Here is a 21,507-nt window from a genome sequence, read left to right on the forward strand (position 1 = left end):
GAATTTCATGATTTTATTTGATGTGCTTAGGGACATTGGATTGAGTTGAATTTTTGCATGATTGAGCACATGGAGGTTGATATTACATGTGAATTTTTCTGGATTTATTGATGGCATTTCCTATTTGATTGGAATTTTTCCCCCTGTTTGGTCATTTGTTGATTTTTTGTGAGACATGTTTGTATTTGCTTTGTGAAATTCTGGTCATTAATTGGATGGATGTGAAATTTGACATGTGAATTCTAGACACATTATAGGTCATGGTGGTTTTGACCCCATTCATTTATCATGTTTTGTCACTGTTTTATGATTGATGGAAGTTGATGATTGTTTTGATGCCTTGTGTTGGCTTGCTTGAACTTGTCTGGACTTAGTGAATTTAATTTCCATACTTCCTCTGGTCCAAATAGCATGAAATTTGATATGATGCTCATTGAATGTGTTCTGTTTAGGCTGGAATTTGTGTGGAATTTATTGAGCTGTTTTGATATTGATTTGATTGTGATCATTCTGTTTGCTCCAATGTGATTCCAAAATGCATAGTTTGACATGTTTAGCTTATGAAATGCAATTGGTGAATGTTTTTGATATGGGACCAACTGGAAGTTGTTTTTATTTGATAAATCTTGGTTTTGATTAATTTTCACTTGCTGTTTTGAATTTTTCACCTCCTTTGGACCCTAGGCTTGTCCTAGTGGTCTTGTTTCTCACTTTTGAATTGTGTTTCAGGTTGAAGAAGCAAATGCTTTAAGGAGGATGTTAATTCAAGTTGATTGAATTTGGTTAATTGTTGTGAACTAACTTGTGTGTTTTGTAGGATGCTTGGCTCACTTGCTTTGAGTTTGTGCTTGGCTCACTTGAGTTGGTTGTGCTTTGCACATTGCATTGTCTGATTATACATTGTCTGTTAATTCTTATGCTGTTTGTTTTGACTTGGTGATTGGTATACTGACTAAATTAGATTGATTTCAGGTACTTTAGTCGCTAACAGTTCATCTTTGAACTTGCTTGCTGTTGCTTGGTTGTTTAACCAATAGAGGTAGAACACTCTAACTTCATGTAGTCTGGAAGACCTGGCCTGTTACTTGGCCAGGCACCTGTCTGAAGTCCTCCTTAAGAGGCGATGATTTTGATTGTTTATTTTTGTCCCCAAGCAGGTAAAGACCTTGATTAAGGCAATTGGCGGATAAAAGGGATACGCAATCTATCTCCCGCTATTCTGTTGAGTCGTCCCTCTGCTCGCACCACTGTGTTGATGCATTGGGACATTAACCCAAGATCTTGTATAGTTGTACAGTCGAGTCAGAGTCATGAGTGTAGAAGGGTTCCCCCATTCTGAACCCACGCTCCTTTGTCTGAAGCTCTCCCTGGCCAGGGATAAGAGCTGTGAAGTCTAATCTTCACTCACCTTTCATCTGCTTCACCCTGACTCTCAATGTCAGGGTTAAGAGCGAACACTACCCTGTACAGATGACTTGCCTTGGCAGTCTAACCCCTTGATTGAGCCCACCTTGTCTGGATATAGCGTGTGCTAACTGTGAATGTTTGATTTGTTTTGTGTATGCTTGCATGCTTTGCTTTTTCCTGGTTAGGATTAGCTTGCTGTTGTGCAAGTAGATAGAAACCATAACATAGGGCAATGATGCATGATAACGTCTAGGCTCGAGTCCAGCTCCCTAGTAGTGTGTCTCCCTTTGTATCTGGTTAGAATTTCTTTCCCGTTCAGGGGAACTACGTCGCCCTGATCCTCATACCAGATGAGGTACGTAGGCAGGAGACCGTGCGAGGTCTCTCCGGGCACTTTTTTTTCTTTTTTTGTGTGTGTCTGCTTGATAGCTGCTAGGCTCGAGTTCCCGACTCCTTAGTAGCTTGTTTGTTTGTTTCTTCTTGTGTGTCAAGATATGGATGTAAGCCCAGCGATTGGCTGTCCGTATCCTGAGTGTGTTTGTTTGGTTCGGAAGCCGATGTAAGTCCAGCGATTGGCGTCCGGGTTCCAGGTTTGCCTGTGTTTGTGTGTGTCTTGTTTGGCATGCGTGAGCCGAACTACGGCAGCTCTGATTCTCATTCCAGACGAGATACGTAGGCATGGGATGCGATGTCCTAGCGAGCCCTCTCCTCTTTTCCCCCACCTGTGTTGTCTTCGGTGTGTGTGTGTGATGTTTGTTTAGCAACCTTTTCTTTCTTTTAGAGCGTGGATCCCGTCGAGTACGACGGACGTGAGGGGTGCTAATACCTTCCTCTTGCGTAACCGACTCCCGATCCCATCTCTTTGGTCGCGAGACCTTGCTTTTCCCAGGTTTACTTCGAGCGTTTCCTTTCCCTCTTTTGGGATAAATATCGCACGGTGGCGGCTCTGTGTTGTTTTGTTTCAGCCCGCCGGTTGTTTTTTGCGGATGCGACAGCTGGCGACTCTGCTGGGGACTTACAAGATGTTGACCTATGCTGGTCCATCTTCCCTAAGCGAGTCTCTCCTAGCGTTCTAGGATAGTTTAGGTTGCTTGTGCCGCTTTATTTATTGCATTTATTATTCTGATTGTGTATATGTTTGCATAAATATTTGCATGCATCATATTATCATTCTGCTGTCCTCTGTGCAGGTGGTTCCTCTGTTTTGGGGTGGGTGTTCTGAGTGGGGTTAAAACCCAGGCCCGAGTATACACCTAGGATTAGTGTGGTCTCGCGTTCCTCACATGCCGGTTGGGCATGCTGTTGCGACGAGACATACCACAAGCCGGACGAGGTTCATCTGAGAGTGCTCTTCCTCAGTGGGGTTTTCCACTTTGGTTGGGTTACCTCTTTTGAGCTATTGACTTCGATGACCGATCATTTCCCGGATCTTTGGTTTAGACGATCTTAAGGGAGCAACAATGGCACACCCGAAAGGGAAAACCCATTGAGTATCTCTGCCCGATTGTCGAGACTATTATCCGCCTTAGGATGACCTGATTAGAATTTACCTGTGAGGGGAGGGTGATTCTTACAGATGCATGTTCTGTTGGTGACTTTGATGGTAACTATTGGTTCCGCGAATCAGAGTCCTATTTATAAGTCGGATTTATGGCCATTTATTTCTGAGACGCCGGAGTACTGTCCGAGTTATTTATCAGTGGGGATCCGTTTATTTCAGGATTCCCCGGGCCGATTCAGAGGATTGTGGGTATCTGTTCAGAGATTGTTTGATGATGATGGTGATGTATCTTCCGTTTATTTCGGAACCCTTGAGTTGGATTTGTGGTTACATATTCCCTCAGATGGTTGTGATCAGTTCAGAGATCAGGGTCTCAGAGCAACAGATGATCAGATGACTTGGAGGATGGCAATGCATTGCATTCATTCATCAGCATCATCACATGTTGCATTTACCTACATCTAACACATGTTTATCCATATGCAGGGAAATTTTTGATCGAGATCCTGGTTGAGAGACTTTCTGCTCAGATATGAGGCCCGGTTTGAAGGACGATGTTGCCTATAGCTTCTTTGACCCAGAGATCAGTGTGTTGAAGGATATGATAGCTTTGATTACACCCGACCATGTGGGGATGTTTCGTGAGGCATATGGGGGTATTTTGAAGATGGTTTTCAGACTCACTGACAGGGACAGGAGCGCCATTCATACTCTCCTCCAGTTCTATGATCCTGGTTTGAGGTGCTTCGTCTTCCCAGATTACTTACTCGGGCCTTTGATGGAGGACTATGCTAGAATCTTGGGCACTCAGATCAGAAATCAGGTTCCTTTTTATGCTACTAAGGAAGAGCCTGATATTGGAGGAATTTCCCGTGCTCTTTATTTGAGTCCGGAGATGGTTAAGGGGAGTCTGAAAGAGAAGGGGAAGTTGCCTGGTTTTCATCTGAGTTTCCTGGAAGCTAAGGCTAAGGAGAATGCTGAGTTGGGTAACTGGAACACAGTTTGTGCTTTGATTGCTGCGGGCATTTATGGGATCATTCTGTTTCCTAATCAGAAGAGCTTCGTGGATATTAATGCCATCCGTTTGTTTGTTCAGAGGAATCCTATCCCTACTTTGATCGGAGATGTCTATTACTCGGTCCATAACAGGAACGAGAAGCGGCGTGGGGGATTGATTCGATGTTGCACTCAGTTGCTATACAAGTGGTTTATGGGATATTTGCCGTCCAAGGGCGCTTTTGTTCTTCTTGACCAGACTGTTAATTGGGCGACCAAGCTGATGGGTTTGCGGGCCAAAGACATAGCTTAGACTCATAGTAGTGGGGTTGGACAAGATTTCATCTGCAGTTGTGGGGGTTTTCCCAATGTGCCACTTATAGGAGTTCAGGGTTGCATTAATTATAACCCGACACTTCTGAAGAGACAAATGGGATTCGCTATGGAGCTTCCTCCGTTCAAGAGTGAGGTTCAGGAAACTGTGTACTTCTCGGTTGAGGGCAATTAGGCCAGGTTGAAGCAGGTTTCTGATGCGTGGCGCAGCATTCAAAGGAAAGGCAAGTTTTCTTGGGGTAGAGCCAATAATAGGTCTTTTCCTCCGTTCGATGACTGGCTCAGTAAGAGAGTGGAGCTTACTTGTCTACCGTTTCCTATGGTGGATCCGTGGTATCCGTTGATTGAGGAATCTTCTTCTTCTGTTGGTATGGAAGAGTTCCTGGAGATGAAGCGGGAGAGAGATCAGTTGCTAGCGGAGAAAGCTGAATTGGAGATGAGTGTCGCTCGGGTTCAGATGGCTAATCAGGAGATCAGAGTGAAGATGGAAGATCAAGACAAGCGACATGCCTTGGAAGCAAAGCGCTTTGAGATGGATACTGCCTACTATGGGAAGGTCAATCAGGCTTTGGCATCTTCAACAAAGGAGCACGACATCACCAAAGAGAGATTGGCTAGAGCTTCAAAGGTCATTGAAGATCAGAAGAGGAGGCAAATTCTCGTGAGGGATCAGAGGGATGACAGAGTCAGGATTCTCATTGCTGAGTGGGAGGCCAAGTTGAAGATTAAGGAAGCAGAGAATCTGAAGATCATCGCCGAGAGAGATCACTACATTGCTGAGAGAGATCATTACTTCAGGCAGATGAAGATTCACCAGAAAGAGGTGGGGAGATTACAGCAGGAGAATACCGAGCTCAGGTTCGCCGCAGAGTTCGCGAAGATGGTTGATGATATAGGGCCGTCTGTGGGACCCTCGTCAGGCTAGACCTTTGTCATTTGTGTGGATTACCGTCAGGCTTGTTGACGGAATTCATTTGCTTGTATTTCTTTCCTGATTCTGGAGATTTGTATCTGATTTGATGTATGACTATGGCACTTATTGTGCATTTTGCTATGCGATGATTGTTTTCATTCAGTGATCGATCTTCAAGCTTTATTTGCTTTCCCGTATGCACTCACACAGCACACACACATGGTTGGGGGTATTTTGCTAAATCATATATCTCTGATCTGTATGATGAATCAAATGATGAATGTCAGAATATTGTTGCCGGGTTATTATCTATCTCAATGAAACCAGGATCAAGAGACAAAGTGTTCCTCATATGGATAAACATTGCATTCATGCATGATCATAATAACGTGTTTTTATTTTGCAGGTATCAGTTCTAACGTGCGTGATTGTTTCAGGAATCATTGCTCGTGCTCGTAGAGTTGTACCTTTGCACTCAACACGCCCGCACAGATACTTCACGAGACGCAATACTCCCAGACTAATGGATCTCCCGAACACAGATATCCTCGAGTTGAAGGACAAGATGACCGAGCTGATCAACATCATGCAAGGTTTTGCAGTTGGTCAGAAAGCTCTAGCTGACAAAGTCGAGAAGCTCGAGCGGGCTTCAGCGGAAAATAGTGGTGTGAACCTGGATAGTGTCTCCAACCAGGGGCTGGGTGGTTCCAGAGACGGTGGTAAAAGAACAACAGTGGGAATAGTGAATAATGCTGCTGGTTTTGGTGCTCCTGCTGGTGGTCAACCTGGGCAGAACTTCAAGGACAGTCTTTTCCCGCCTTTCTTCGGGGTTGATGACGACAGAGAGGAAGACAGAGAGGCTGATCAGTTCTTGATGCACAATGAACCGTTCGGTCAATACGGTGCCCCACCACATAACAAAGAGATTCAGCTGCTGGCTGAGAAGATCCGAGCTTTGGAGAGCTATGCCACTCCTGGGGTGGTTAACATGTCAAATATGGGGCTAGTGGAGGGGATTGTGATCCCGCAGAAATTTAAAGCGCCCACATTTGATAGGTACAATGGGAGTTCCTGCCCTGAGACTCATCTGCAGGCGTTTGTCCGAAAGATCTTTGCATACACCATGGACCAAAAGCTGTGGATGTACTTCTTCCAGGACAGTCTGTCCGGAGGCTCACTGGAATGGTACACCAAGCTTAAGTCCTCAGATATCAAGAACTGGCAGGATCTGGGGGACGCATTCTTTAAACAGTATCAGTTCAATGCTGATATGGCCCCGAGTCGTACCCAGCTGCAGGGTATGTCTCAAAAGAATAGCGAGGGGTTTAAAGAATACGCTCAAAGGTGGAGGGAGTTGGCTGCCAGAGTGCAACCTCCACTTGTTGACAGAGAGATGTCTGATCTCTTCATGGGTACCCTGCAGGGGGCGTTCGCCGAGAGGATGGTTGGTTGTCCGGTGACGAACTTTTCAAATATTGTTGTAGCAGGGGAGAGAATAGAGAGCTGGCTGAAGCTCGGAAAGATTCAGGGGGGTAATGCTTCTTCGTCAGGGTCAAAGAAGCCCTTCAGTAATGGCCAGAGGAAGAAGGAGGGCGATACCAGTGCGGTTTATGCTCAAAGAGGACCCAGTAGGGATCGTTACTTTCAGCACACTGCTGCGGTAACCATTCCCGCTGATAATCAGCAACCGCAACAACAACAACAGCAACCTCAACAGCAAAGACAACCATTTCAGCAGAGGCCTCAGAGGGCTGGTTATCAGGTGCGGGGAAGAATGAACGACCGGCAGTTTGACAGGCCTCCTGTAACCTACTCTTTCTTGTTCAAGAAATTGCAAGACTTAGGGTTGGTACAGTTAAGGACTCTGGCACCTTTGAGACCTGATCAGAGGCCAGCCAATTATGATGAGAATGCAAAATGCGAATTTCACTCAGGTGCGCCCGGACACAATATAGAGAACTGCAAAGCTTTTAAGCACACAGATCAAGACCTGGTGGATTCGAAGGCAATCAACTTTGCACCATCTCCCAATGTCAATGCTAATCCCATGCCCGCGCATGGTCAAAGGGGGGTGAATGCTATTTCTGAGGAGAGTAGGGTTGGGCTGTCTACTGTTGATCAGTTGAAGACTCCGTTGGCTGAGGATAAACGGCAGTTGTTGCTGAATGGGGTTCACCCGGGCTGTGGTATTGATTGTGCTGAGTGCACTGTTGTTCAGAATGGGTGTGAATTATTGAGGAGGACTGTTCAGGATCTGATGGACAACGGATGTATTCTGAATGAGAGGGCTGATATGGGAAAAGAAGAGGTATCCACCATAACAATTTATTTTGATCCGGTGGATTTGTCTACTCTGGCGGAAGCGGCTCCAGTTACCATCACGGTACCTGGACCAATTCCGTATGACAAAGATGATGTCGTGCCATGGCATTATGGGGGAGAGGTATACTGCAATGGGGAGAAAGTGGAAGAGCAGACTGCGGATGAAACCACCGTTTCAAAGGTGGATAACGCCGGTCCCAGCGGTTTCACTCGCAGTGGCAGACTGTTTGCTCCAGACGCGTTGAGGAGAGAAGAAGGAGAAAAAGAGAAAAAAGAAAAGGCTGAGGCTTTAGCCAGGGCGAAAGGGAAAGCAGTGGTGAATGATGGTACTCCAGTAGTGACACCGGCGCCTGTGGGGTCGGGAGAGAAACTTGATGATGATGCAGAAGAATTCTTAAGGATCATCAAGAAGTCTGAGTACAAGTTGGTGGACCATCTGCAGCAGACTCCTTCCAAAATCTCGATTCTGTCTTTGCTGTTAAGCTCTGAGGGGCATAGAGAGGCTCTATTGAAAATTTTGAAGAAGGCCTATGTTCCTCAGGAGATAACGATAAACCAGTTGGAGACGGTCGTGTCTAACGTGCATGCCAGCCATGGGTTGCGTTTTACAGACATGGACCTGACTGTGGATGGGAGGAATCACAACCGGGCGTTACACATAGCAATGGAGTGTAAAGGAGCCGTGCTTTCGCATGTGCTGGTTGATACCGGCTCCTCGTTGAATGTGTTGCCGAAGAAGGCTCTGGCAAAGTTGAATTGTGACGGGCTGATTCTGACTCCCACTGATCTGATAGTAAGGGCGTTTGACGGGTCGAAGAGGGCTGTATTTGGAGAGGTTGAGCTTCCTGTGAAGATAGGCCCGAAGGTGTTCAAGTCGACTTTCTATGTCATGGATATCCAGCCGGCATACAGTTGCTTGTTGGGTAGGCCGTGGATCCATGCTGCTGGGGCAGTGACCTCGACTTTACACCAAAAGCTGAAGTATATATGGGAAGGACAGGTTGTCACTGTGTGCGGAGAAGAGGATATCTTTGTCAGCCACTTGTCCTCATTCAAGTACGTTGAAATGGACGGCGAAATATGGGAGACGCCGAGTCAAGCTTTCGAAACTGTTAAGGTGGAGAATGCTCTGTTTGCAAAGGAAGAAGAGAAACCGTCCATTGCTTCGTACAAACAGGTCGCCGAGGTGGTGAAGAATGGAGAGGCTCCTGGTTGGGGCAGGATGATGGATATCTCTGCAAAGAAGGACCGCTTCGGAGTGGGGTATCAGCCTGGCAGAGGCTCATCTGGACAAGGCAGAGAACGCCGTACGTCGGTAACATTCACTAGTGCCGGAATGCTGGATCCGGATCACATCTGCATGATGAGTGATGAAGCTGATAGTGACTGTGAAATAGACCGATGGATAAAGCCGTGCGCACCAGGGATGGGAATCCAGAACTGGAAGGCTGAAAAGATCATCCGGGTCACTCTGCTGGAAGAGTAATATTTTTCCTGTTTTGATTTTATATGCATGAAAGCCATACGTGTTGCCCGACACGTAATGGTTCATTGTAAGGGCCACCTCATGTTTAAATTTGCAAGTTTGCATCATCAATAAAAGGATGTTTTTCAGTTAAAAGCGGTGTTCCCTGTTTTTCATCTATTTTGCAGTTTTAAAAAAATAATAAGAAATAAAAAACAAAATAAAAATGGCAATGTTTTCATTTTTCTTTTTCAATTTGTCTCGTTCCGGTTCTAAAGCAATGCATGAATCCACATTCATGCAGATGCGATCATTCTCCGGATCTCATTGATAACAATCCTGTTACACCTCTGTATGACTTCGGCAATCCAATCTATCATGCTGAAGAAGAAGACGAAGAAGATTGTGAACTGCCAGGGGAGTTAGCCAGGTTGTTGAAACAAGAGGAGAAGGTGATTCAGCCGCATGAAGAGCATATTGAAACGGTGAATCTGGGTACCGACGAGGTCAAGAAAGAAGTGAAAATCGGGGTTGCTTTGGAGGAAAGTGTCAAGAGCAGAATGGTGGCATTGTTGAAAGAGTATGTCGACATCTTTGCCTGGTCTTATCAAGATATGCCAGGGTTGGATACCGATATCGTTGTGCACAAGCTACCGTTGAGAGCTGATTGTCCTCCAGTGAAGCAGAAATTGCACAGAACTCGACCTGACATGGCGATGAAAATCAAAGAGGAAGTGCAAAAGCAGTGGGATGCTGGTTTCCTTGCTGTCACTAATTATCCGCCTTGGGTTGCAAATATCGTGCCAGTCCCGAAGAAAGATGGGAAAGTAAGAAAGTGTGTGGACTACCGAGATCTGAATAGAGCTAGTCCGAAGGATGATTTTCCATTACCTCACATTGATGTGTTGGTAGATAATACAGCTCAATTCTCGGTGTTTTCCTTCATGGATGGCTTTTCTGGCTATAATCAAATCAAAATGTCACCAGATGATATGGAGAAAACAACGTTCATTACACCGTGGGGCACTTTTTGTTATAAGGTGATGCCATTCGGTCTCAAGAACGCTGGTGCTACTTATCAGAGGTCCATGGTGACTTTGTTTCATGATATGATTCATCATGAAATTGAATGCTATGTTGATGACATGATAGCAAAGTCCCAGACAGAAGAGGGGCATTTGGTAGATCTGGCCAAGTTATTCGACCGGCTGAGACAGTTCAGACTGAGGTTGAATCCGAACAAGTGCACTTTCGGGGTGCGGTCCGGTAAATTGCTGGGGTTCATTGTAAGTGAGAAAGGAATCGAGGTTGATCCTGCAAAAGTAAAAGCAATAAGAGAAATGCCTGAACCGAGAACAGAGAAGGAGGTTCGTGGTTTCTTAGGTAGATTGAACTACATTTCACGGTTCATATCTCACCTAACAGCCACGTGTGAACCGATATTCAAGTTGTTGAAAAAAGATCAAACGGTCAGGTGGAATAATGATTGCCAAGCGGCATTTGAAAAGATAAAAGAGTATTTGCAGGAGCCTCCAATTTTGATGCCTCCTGTGGAGGGAAGACCGTTAATTCTGTACCTGACAGTCCTCGAGGGGTCTATGGGGTGTGTATTGGGGCAGCATGACGAGTCTGGTCGAAAAGAGCATGCCATATACTACCTTAGCAAAAAGTTTACCGACTGTGAAACAAGATATTCACTGCTCGAGAAAACTTGCTGTGCTTTGGTCTGGGCTGCTCGCCGACTGAGGCAGTATATGCTGGTTCATACCATTTTATTGATTTCCAAGATGGATCCAATCAAGTACATTTTTGAGAAGCCAGCATCGACCGGACGGGTTGCGAGGTGGCAAATGATTTTGACAGAATATGATATACAGTATACCTCTCAGAAGGCGATCAAGGGGAGTGTATTGTCTGATTACCTCGCTCAGCAACCCATTGATGATTATCAACCGATGAAGTTTGAATTCCCTGATGAGGACATCATGTTTCTCAAATCGAAAGATTGCGAGGAACCAATCCCGGAGGAGGGGCCTGACCCTGAATCCGAATGGATTCTGATGTTTGATGGGGCCGTTAACGTGAATGGTAGCGGTGTTGGTGCTGTCTTGGTTACGCCGAAAGGATCCCATATTCCTTTTGCTGTCCGGCTAACATTTGAGTGCACCAACAATGTGGCTGAATATGAAGCTTGCATATTGGGGATTGAAGAGGCGATTGATTTGAGAATCAAGAACCTTGTCATATATGGAGATTCAGCTCTGGTTGTAAATCAAGTTAACGGAAAATGGTATACGCATCAATCTCACTTAGTGCCGTATCGGGATTATACGAGGAGATTGTTGACGTTTTTCACCAAGGTGAAGTTGCATCATGTGCCCAGAGAAGAGAACCCTTTGGCAGATGCTTTGGCTACTCTAGCTGCCTTGATTAAGGTGCAGTGGTGGAATCAGTTCCCCAGCGTTGAGGTAGGTCGTCTGGATAGACCGACTTATGTGTTTGCTGTTGATACAGCGCCTGATGACGAGAAGTCGTGGTATTACGATATCAAGCGCTATCTGGAGACTCAAGAGTATCCTGAGGGAGCATCCAAGAAGGACCGAAAGACTCTGCGGAGGTTGGCCATGGTGTTCTACCTGAATAAGGATGGGGTTCTGTACAAGAGGAATTTCGATTGGGTCTTGCTCAGATGCATTGATGATAAAGAAGCAAGCCAATTGATGAAAGAGGTTCATGAAGGATCATTCGGTACCCATGCCAGTGGGAATGCAATGGTGAAGAAGCTGCTGAGGGCAGGTTATTATTGGATGACAATGGAGGCCCAATGTTTCAATTTCGTGCGGAAGTGTCATAAATGCCAGATTTATGCTGACAAGGTGCACGTGCCTCCAAATCCGTTGAGTTTAATGTCGTCCCCATGGCCGTTTGCTATGTGGGGCATTGATATGATTGGGAAGATTGAGCCTACGGCTTCGAATGGGCATCGGTTCATCTTAGTGGCTATCGATTACTTCACCAAGTGGGTAGAAGCAGCCTCTTATACGAATGTGACGAAGCAGGTCGTTGCCAGATTTCTCAAGAGAGACATCATTTGCCGATATGGGGTTCCTGAGAGAATCATTACTGATAATGGTTCTAATTTGAACAACAAGATGATGGCAGAACTGTGCCGGGAATTCAAGATTGAGCATCACAATTCTTCTCCCTATCGTCCGAAGATGAATGGGGCGGTTGAGGCAGCCAACAAGAATATAAAGAAGATTGTGCAAAAGATGGTGGTAACCTACAAAGACTGGCATGAGATGCTGCCGTTTGCATTGCATGGGTATCGAACGTCGGTGCGTACATCTACTGGGGCAACGCCTTTCTCACTAGTATATGGAATGGAAGCCGTGCTACCAGTTGAGGTCCAAATTCCCTCGTTGAGAGTCCTGATGGACGTGAAGTTGCAAGAGGCTGAATGGGTAAGGACCCGGTACGAAGAGTTGAGCCTGATTGAGGAAAAGAGGCTGGCAGCCATCTGTCATGGGCAGTTGTACCAGCAGAGGATGAAGCGTGCTTTTGACAGAAAGGTACGACCTCGAGTATATCACGTGGGTGATATGGTGCTGAAAAGGATCCTTCCTCCTCAAAACGATCGTAGGGGCAAATGGACACCCAATTATGAAGGTCCGTTCGTGGTCAAGAAGGTTTTCTCTGGAGGAGCCTTGTTGTTAACGACCATGGATGGCGAGGATTTTCCATCCCCTGTGAATGCGGACGCAGTTAAAAAATACTTCGTATAAAGAGACCTGCTGGACGAAAAGAATAAAATAGTCCAGGCAAAAATGGGCATCCTGGCGAACCAAAAAACAGAAAGAAAGGTTCGGGCAAAAATTAGGGATAAAAAGAAAAATGTACACCCGGCAAGTCGAAAACCTGAAAAGGCGACTTGGGCAAAAAAGGGTATCCCGGTGGACTGAAAACCCAAAAGGGCGGTCCAGGCAAAAGAGGGATTGAAACGAACAACTGCGTCTGGCATGATCGTTTGTCGCTTTGGTTAAAGCATCATGGATAATACCCGGTAGGGATCAATCAGAAACGTCTTATTCAGAAGGCAGAAAGCACGGAGAGTCTGAGGACATATGGGGTGTAACCGAGTTGGAACTCGATGAGATCACGGGTTTCACATTGCCATTAGGATAGATTTTTCCTTTTGTGCGCAATTACCTCTTTTCAGGAATTGCTTCCTTTGTATTGCTCAGTTTGAGCCACACTTTTTCAATCAATAAAATGCATATTCAGCCAAATAATTTTGTTTTTGTTTTTCATTACCGCTTTGATTGCAAAAACGTCCAATTATTGTGATAAAGAATCTTGCATTTTAAGACATACAGGTCCCTTCCAATGCATGTTTGTAAGATTGAAAGCTTGAAATCTTATTCGGAAGGTTGAGTGACCCAAGTGTTGAAATCTTGACACGCCTGGGGCACGGTTTTATCTAACGATCTCTTTTGCAGGTACTGTTAGGTATTTTTCACTCACTTGCAGGTTGTGATGCGGAAGCTTTTGACAAAACAAATCCCCATGGAGTCCGATCAGGGACGAATGAATAGGAGAGCGGTGAAATGACGACGAAAGACGTACGACGACCCTTGAAATTAATCAAGAAGACTCTTCAAAGTCGGAAGATTGGAAAGCCTGTATAAATCCCAGGAGTTCGCTCTCCGTCGAGTACGGAGCCGTTGGGAATACAAGATGATGGAGCAGAAAAGGTCCGGACGAGTCTGGGAGTTTTCAAAATTGGAAAGCTGACAATAGATGTGGATGATGAATGAGATGATTCGACGAGTTGACGGGTGTTCAGTACCAGACTCATCTCTCCAAGCAGAGTCGGAACGACTAATCCCCCCGCAGATCCAAGGTCTGTGGTTTCCCTAGCAGGGTCAGGATGGTTATCCCCAGCAGGTTTCGGATCGATGCTTCCCCAGTCGCCAGGTCTGAAGGTTGCAATTTCCCCAACGAAAGTATCTGTGTGCGGTGATTCCTCGAGCAGAGTCTGGAGTGTTGATATCCCCAGCAAGTCAAAGACTTTTGTATCCCCACAGAGTGCATTGGTGGATCTTTCCCCGGCAAATCCCCAAGCGGATCGGGGGCAAAGGAGGTTTTTCCCCAGCAAGGGTTGCCTTTTCCCAGCAGCAGCAGTGCTATTCCCCAGCAGGGTGGAGTCGGAGTGATGGCGAGTTCCTCAGCAGAGTGTCTCGAGCTCCTCAGAAGAGTCCCTTGAGGGGGATATCTTTTATACATGCATCATGTAAATAGCATAGCATATTGCATAATAAATCGCGTAGCATTTCCATAATTATGGAGCATTACGCAGAAAAATCAATCATGCATCATATTGCAAGCATGAGCTAGTCTCAGACCGTGGTTACCGTTTGAGAAGTGGTTGCCTGAGGGTGAAGGTGTTGCTCCGAGGAGTTTGGCATTGTTTTTTATCAGCCGTACTTCCCCAGTAGTGCGATACTGGAGGAAACTTTTCCGTCGGACAGAGATGGGAATGTTACGCGATCAGCGCGACTCAAGCCGTGGTTACCGTTTGAGATTTAGTTTCGCCGGATGGTGAAGGTGTTACTCTGAGGAGTTTAGCATCATGATGACAGATCAGCAATGTTCCCCAGTAGTGCGATACTGGAGGAAATTTTTCCGTCAGGCGGAGATGGAAATAAAATCAAAGGACGTTACGCGATCAGCGCGAAAATCGGGGTTCAAATGGAGAAAGGAAAATGTTGAGGCATGTTTTGGAGATCGGGGTTCAATTGGAGAAAAGGAAATGATGAGACATTTTCTGGAGAGCGGGGTCCAAATGGAGATTGGAGTTGAAGATTAAATCCGGGATGAGGTCCTCAGGATTATCTTCTGTTCATGTGTCACCTTAGACTTTGGCTGAGGCCAACGGAGGTCGTTATGGGTGTCTTCTGAGGAAGAGATGCACATGTTACCTTCCTTTTGTGAAGGTATACCCTTTGATATGTCGCCATCAGAGTGGTGTTTGGTGTTATTTCCGACATTGCCAGCGGAATTATCACAAGAAAATGGAGATCGGGGTTCAAACGGAGAAAGGGAAATGTTGAGGCATTTTCTGGAGAGCGGGGTTCAAATGGAGAAAGGGAGATGTTGAGGCATTTTCTGGAGAATGGGGTTCACAATGGCGATCACGAGTTATCGTCAGGTGACTGGGGTTCAAATGGAGAATGGGGTTCATTATTTTGGTAGACAAGAGGTCGGGGTTCAAATGCAGTGATCCGGGATCATTTACGCGAAAGAAAATTTCGGGGTTCAAGAAAACGAAAAAAGGAGAAAATTTCGGGGTTCAAAGAAAAGCGTTAAAAAGAGATGATAATCCCCAGCGGATATGTGGTGTTCAGGCCATGGTTATCCCTGCGTTACCATTTATTTTGGTATCCAGGTCGACGTTGTTGTTTCGGTATTCAGGCCGACTTTCTCCGTACCAGACGGATGTTTCTTCTTTCGAGGTTGTTTCTTTGCCGATTCTGACAGGCTGTTGATTATCTCCCATCAGAGTGAAAATTGTTTGTCTGTTCTTGGTATTCAATCACTCTTCATCCTGATCATCTGAAAGCCGAGGCTATTCATATCGGCAGGTTCACAGTGGATTGAATAGGGGCAGCTGTAACACCTCAAAATTTGCCCTCCTCTCTTGGGACTAGCTTAACATATTGCATTGCATTTTTTAAGTCATTAGTCATTGCATCTTGGCATATCATGTGGCTACATTGAGCAAGTATTCCTCCTAAGTCTTGATCAGAAGATAAAAGAGGTTGAGATGCAAGCTGAGGGTTTCATTGACTGAATTGATCACTAATCATCTGAGGGTGTGTGATTCAAATTAGGGTTTCTTGATTCTCAAAGGGGTTAAGCTTGATCTTGGTTGAAATGATACATCATCATCATCATGGTCTTGATATCATCCAAGAGATTGATCAGATGCCTTGGGATTAGGGTTTTGACCACTGGTCAACCCTAATCAGTTGAATCATCTGTATTAGGCCAATCAGGGCTTGTCAAGGAGATGGGGTCTACAATGGATATGGGGATCATCATGTGATTATATTGAGCTTATGGAAGCTAGGGTTTTATCATTGAGCCATTTCATCAGGAGTTTGAGGCTCAACTTGATCAGTGCATGGCCAAATTCATCTATCAATTGAGAAAGTCAATTGTGGTCAATTGTGCCTGAATTGATGGATTTGGAGGTGGGAGAGGGTTAGATACACTTCATTCATGTTGAAACAAGTTTCATTTGACATTTCAAACATCAAGAATGGAGAAAATAAAGTCAGATAGAAAAGTTTCCAAAAATGGCAGGTGACTTGTAATTGAAAACTGCTAAAAATGGAAAGTTTTTCACCTCAAAATTACGTGTCCAAAAATGCTTCAAATGAAATTTTGTTCAACATGAAAGTTGTAGATCTTGCTCTCACCTTTCCAAAAAGTCCAAGAACACTCATTTCTCATGTATGGTTGGCAAGATATGGTCCAATCATTTTCCAAAAATGTTGATTTTCAAAGTGGCATAACATTCACATGGAATGGCCAAATTGGGTGATCTTTCTTTGAGCAAACCACATTTTATGTGTATTTTCATGATGCATCATCACATTTCATCAAAAATCATCATGGCAAAATGTCATTTTTCAAGTGGATTAATTTGCATTTTTGGTGTGAAATGGTGATTTTCAAAATTACAAGGCATTGGAACACAAAACTCATTCCAACACATCACAAACACCAAATAGAACTTGTTTGCATTGCCATTGTACTGTTACATTGGCTGGTTTGCAAAAGGCCATTTTTGACATGTCACTTAAAATTGCATTTGTGCTAATTCACTCAATTTTGCTAATTGTGATTAGTAAATGGATTAAGGAGTTGGTATAAAGTGATAATTATAACAGAAATGCATAATGACACTTCACATTTTCAAATCTAACAAATTTTCCCTCCAATTCTCTCCAATTTTCTCCAAAATTTTCCACACTTTTTTCATCATTTTCATCAAGATTCATCATCTTTTGCACTAGTTCTTGTTGGATCCATCACCTACCAATGCTTGTGAAGAACTGTTTCAACAAAATCGTGGCAAAAGAGTGAAGAATTTGGACTGTTGAAAGCTCACACATCCATGGCATTTTGTTAATTCTTGCATCTGGAGCACAATTGAGTTGAGGCACGTACTTCAATCATCTTCCACATCATTGAGCTTCATCTGTTTTCACATTTTACACCTGGAAACGCACGATTTCAACAGCTGCTTCATCAAGAGGTTAGAACTCGATTTCAATGATTCTCAAAATCTTGATGTGGTTTAGGTAGATCTTGTGATGTAGAGCACGATGTAACTTGTATCATTGATTTTCGTTAGATTTTGAATGAGATATCATGATTTGAACTTTGACCTAGGAAACTATTTTCGCTCGATCCGGTTAGCATAGGTAGATTTAGGTCAAATGATTGTTGGTTTAGTGATCTACATGACTTGCTGATTCGATTGGTATGCCGCTTGTGCATTTTGGTTGAGAATTCGTGCATGTTGAATTTCTGGAATTGTTGTTGTTGATGAACGATGAAGACGATGCCAGGACTCGCTTTGATCCGTATTTTTCCATTCCGTTTTGAATTTTGTGTTTACCGTGGATTTGAGCCAATCGCGTGCTGCCAACGAGTTAATGAGAACGACCGCGTTTTGGCTTCGTTGCTCCTAATTACAAAATTGCCATTATCGAATATTAATTCATTTCATTTCATTTTCTTTTTCATTTTTCATTTCATTTTGATTCATGATCTTTAAAAATTCATAAGTGATTCATTTTTTGTCCAAATTTGATGAGACTTTTTGCATTATTCTCCTTGTGATGTGTAGTTTTTTATGGTGATTTTTAATATTTTTGTGCACGTGTGGAAAAATAAATTGCCTAGGGATTGTTTGAATGTATCATTTGTGTACCATGCTCACCATATCATTCATAAAATCTTGATGCTTCCATAGAAATGCTTGAAATTTTACATGCATGTTCTGGGCTCTTTGCTGGTGATTTTGATGTATGGTTTGCAATTTTTGGATCCCTGGTTGATGAGATATGAATTTTTGATTAGAGGTGTGACAATTTGTGTCACACCATGCTTGGTGAATTTCATGATTTTATTTGATGTGCTTAGGGACATTGGATTGAGTTGAATTTCTGCATGATTGAGCACATGGATGTTGAGATTACATGTGAATTTTTCTGGATTTATTGATGGTATTTCCTATTTGATTGGAATTTTTCCCCCTGTTTGGTCATTTGTTCATTTTTTGTGACAGATGTTTGTATTTGCTTTGTGAAATTCTGGTCATTAATTGGATGGATGTGAAATTTGACATGTGAATTCTAGACACATTATAGGTCATGGTGGTTTTGACCCCATTCATTTATCATGTTTTGTCACTGTTTTATGATTGATGGAAGTTGATGATTGTTTTGATGCCTTATGTTGGCTTGCTTGAACTTGTCTGGACTTAGTGAATTTAATTTCCATACTTCCTCTGGTCCAAATAGCATGAAATTTGATATGATGCTCATTGAATATGTTCTGTTTAGGCTGGAATTTGTGTGGAATTTATTGAGCTGTTTTGATATTGATTTGATTGTGATCATTCTGTTTGCTCCAATGTGATTCCAAAATGCATAGTTTGACATGTTTAGCTTATGAAATGCAATTGGTGAATGTTTTTGATATGGGACCAACTGGAAGTTGTTTTTATTTGATAAATCTTGGTTTTGATTAATTTTCACTTGCTGTTTTGAATTTTTCACCTCCTTTGGACCCTAGGCTTGTCCTAGTGGTCTTGTTTCTCACTTTTGAATTGTGTTTCAGGTCGAAGAAGCAAATGCTTTAAGGAGGATGTTAATTCAAGTTGATTGAATTTCGTTAATTGTTGTGAACTAACTTGTGTGTTTTGTAGGATGCTTGGCTCACTTGCTTTGAGTTTGTGTTTGGCTTACTTGAGTTGGTTGTGCTTTGCACATTGCATTGTCTGATTATACATTGTCTGTTGATTCTTATGCTGTTTGTTTTGACTTGGTGATTGGTATACTGACTGAATTAGATTGATTTCAGGTACTTTAGTCGCTAACAGTTCATCTTTGAACTTGCTTGCTGTTGCTTGGTTGTTTAACCAATAGAGGTAGAACACTCTAACTTCATGTAGTCTGGAAGACCTGGCCTGTTACTTGGCCAGGCACCTATCTGAAGTCCTCCTTAAGAGGCGATGATTGTGATTGTTTATTTTTGTCCCCAAGCAGGTAAAGACCTTGATTAAGGCAATTGGCAGATAAAAGGGATACGCAATCTATCTCCCGCTATTCTGTTGAGTCGTCCCTCTGCTCGCACCACTGTGTTGATGCATTGGGACATTAACCCAAGATCTTGTACAGTTGTACAGTCGAGTCAGAGTCATGAGTGTAGAAGGGTTCCCCCATTCTGAACCCACGCTCCTTTGTCTGAAGCTCTCCCTGGCCAGGGATAAGAGTTGTGAAGTCTAATCTTCACTCACCTTTCATCTGCTTCACCCTGACTCTCAATGTCAGGGTTAAGAGCGAACACTGCCCTGTACAGATGACTTGCCTTGGCAGTCTAACCCCTTGATTGAGCCCACCTTGTTTGGATATAGCGTGTGCTAACTGTGAATGTTTGATTTGTTTTGTGTATGCTTGCATGCTTTGCTTTTTCCTGGTTAGGATTAGCTTGCTGTTGTGCAAGTAGATAGAAACCATAACATAGGGCAATGATGCATGATAACGTCTAGGCTCGAGTCCAGCTCCCTAGTAGTGTGTCTCCCTTTGTATCTGGTTAGAATTTCTTTCCCGTTCAGGGGAACTACGTCGCCCTGATCCTCATACCAGATGAGGTACGTAGGCAGGAGACCGTGCGAGGTCTCTCCGGGCACTTTTTTTTTCTTTTTTTGTGTGTGTCTGCTTGATAGCTGCTAGGCTCGAGTTCCCGACTCCTTAGTAGCTTGTTTGTTTGTTTCTTCTTGTGTGTCAGGATATGGATGTAAGCCCAGCGATTGGCTGTCCGTATCCTGAGTGTGTTTGTTTGGTTCGGAAGCCGATGTAAGTCCAGCGATTGGCGTTCGGGTTCCAGGTTTGCCTGTGTTTGTGTGTGTCTTGTTTGGCGTGCGTGAGCCGAACTACGGCAGCTCTGATTCTCGTTCCAGACGAGATACGTAGGCATGGGATGCGATGTCCTAGCGAGCCCTCTCCTCTTTTCCCCCACTTGTGTTGTCTTCGGTGTGTGTGTGTGATGTTTGTTTAACAACCTTTTCTTTCTTTTAGAGCGTGGATCCCGTCGAGTACGACGGACGTGAGGGGTGCTAATACCTTCCCCTTGCGTAACCGACTCCCGATCCCATCTCTTTGGTCGCGAGACCTTGCTTTTCCCAGGTTTACTTCGAGCGTTTCATTTCCCTCTTTTGGGATAAATAACGCACGGTGGCGGCTCTGTGTTGTTTTGTTTCAGCCCGCTGGTTGTTTTTCGCGGATGCGACAGGTTTTATTTGGTTGCGTGGAATACTGTTTGTTTGAAGTTTGAGTTTGTTCACTACACTTTGAGTAACGATACAGTGGTTTGAGATAGAATTAGAGAAAGTTAAGGCCGAATTTGGATTCTCCGACCAAAACGAGGAAGGATTGGTGTTGGTGTTGCATCATTTTGAGGTAGTGTTGGCCGGAGAAGAAGGTGGCGCCGTCAACGGCGGCCGGCTACCACCGTCTTGTCCAGCGGATTCTCGTCTCCATTGTAGAACATTTGTAGAGCGTGGGGGGTGAACTCTGAAATGAGGAGAGAGATTCGAGTTTACGAAATGAACTCTCTCTCTCTCAAGAGTTGCTTTTGTACATTGATTACCTCTCCGCGCATGTGGGCCAAGTGGCCTTACCCTGGGTCTGCCACGCGTGGTTGACCATTGGGTCAACCAGGGGATCCTGTGTGGATCCCCCACCATATGACGATGCTCCTCATACCCGTTCACCATTTAGATCTTTGGACTAGATCAGATATTAGGATCCGACAGTCAGAATTTCTAGGTCTAAGTCAACAAGGTTGACTAGGAGAACATTAGGTTCTTTTTCTGGAATGGGCCTCCGATTTGGGCCTGAACGCAATTCAGTTCCTGCACCCCTCTTACATTAATTATGAGCACCCTGTTGGGGCCTTTTTGGGCCAGGAGGCCCACGTTACTTTTGTTATTCATACTCCTTTGTTTTTTTATATACAATTTGTTTTATTTTAAATGGGGAGACTTTATATTACTTAACCACTTAATATTTTATTTTATAAATTAATACCTTACTTAATATTATTTTAGTTCTTTTTACCATTTAATCTAGTTAGTTAATTAATTTTATTATTATTATCATCATTTGTTATTCAAATATAATTTAGATGATTGCTCATTTTTATGAAGATTTGTGTGCACTATTGTTTTGTGTTTATTTATTTATGCAAATTCTCGAGTTCATATGTATG

This window comes from Lathyrus oleraceus, chromosome 3 (assembly GCF_024323335.1).
Source record: "Lathyrus oleraceus cultivar Zhongwan6 chromosome 3, CAAS_Psat_ZW6_1.0, whole genome shotgun sequence".
Taxonomy (NCBI): Eukaryota; Viridiplantae; Streptophyta; class Magnoliopsida; order Fabales; family Fabaceae; genus Lathyrus; species Lathyrus oleraceus.